Raw genomic sequence first — 1022 nt, 5'->3', positions numbered from 1 at the left:
TTCACCTAGTCGTGTAGGATTTTCAAATTGTTTTTTAACAATTTGAAAATCCTACACGACTAGGTGAAAAGCGCTTTATTTAATATGCGACATTAATCAAAATCTGTAAATGTACAAACATCCAGATTTCTGAGTACCTTAATTTTTTTCTATATATATATATATATATATAATATTAGGGATAGAATTAGTTTTTAATCGATTTAAATATTTTTTCTATTTAAAACTTTGGTTATGAAACACGTGTAGTCGTTTCATTATCATTTTTAATTGCATCAATCATTAGAATGCAGCCATGCTGGAGCGCCGCATTGGAGAATTTTTAGTCGAATGTATCGACCCCAGTGCTTAGTTTTTATAAGCCTGATATTTATTCTGTAGATCTTTTGCGGGGAAGATGGATCGCCTAGCGATAATGTGGTAACTTCATTTAATCAAGTTATCCTTGGCCTGCGGTATACACCTCGCTTGGACATTTACCAAATCGAGGTTCCACTCGCTATGGAACATACGTGACCCAGATGTTATCTACTCCATTCTTTAACACTTTGGATTTTTTATTCGCAAGCCTTGCAAAGCTGGCTTGGACATTTACTACACCAGAAGTTCCATTCGCTATCAAACATATGTAGCCGGATTTTATCTACTCCATTCCTTAACTCTTGAATTTTTATTCGCAGACCACGGAACTCTTGCGGCCTAGCATGAAATATAAAATATTTTTTTTCAGTTTATCGTACTTCGATATACAAAAGATCCACAACCTTCCATCCCAATTAACAAGTATTGTTCCTTAAAGTTCTTTTTTTAAAAAATTTTGTACAGATAGCTTGAAGCTCACTTTCTTCCTACAATTCGATCCTTGGATCTTACATTTATATATCAATATCAATAACTATCTCTCTATATATGCATACATATATAATGATAATATAAATAACACACACACACACACACACACACACACACACACACACACACACATATATATATATATATATATATATATATATATATATATA

The sequence above is a fragment of the Octopus bimaculoides genome, chromosome 7 (assembly GCF_001194135.2).
Source record: "Octopus bimaculoides isolate UCB-OBI-ISO-001 chromosome 7, ASM119413v2, whole genome shotgun sequence".
Taxonomy (NCBI): Eukaryota; Metazoa; Mollusca; class Cephalopoda; order Octopoda; family Octopodidae; genus Octopus; species Octopus bimaculoides.
Note: the sequence above shows the minus strand (reverse complement) of the source record.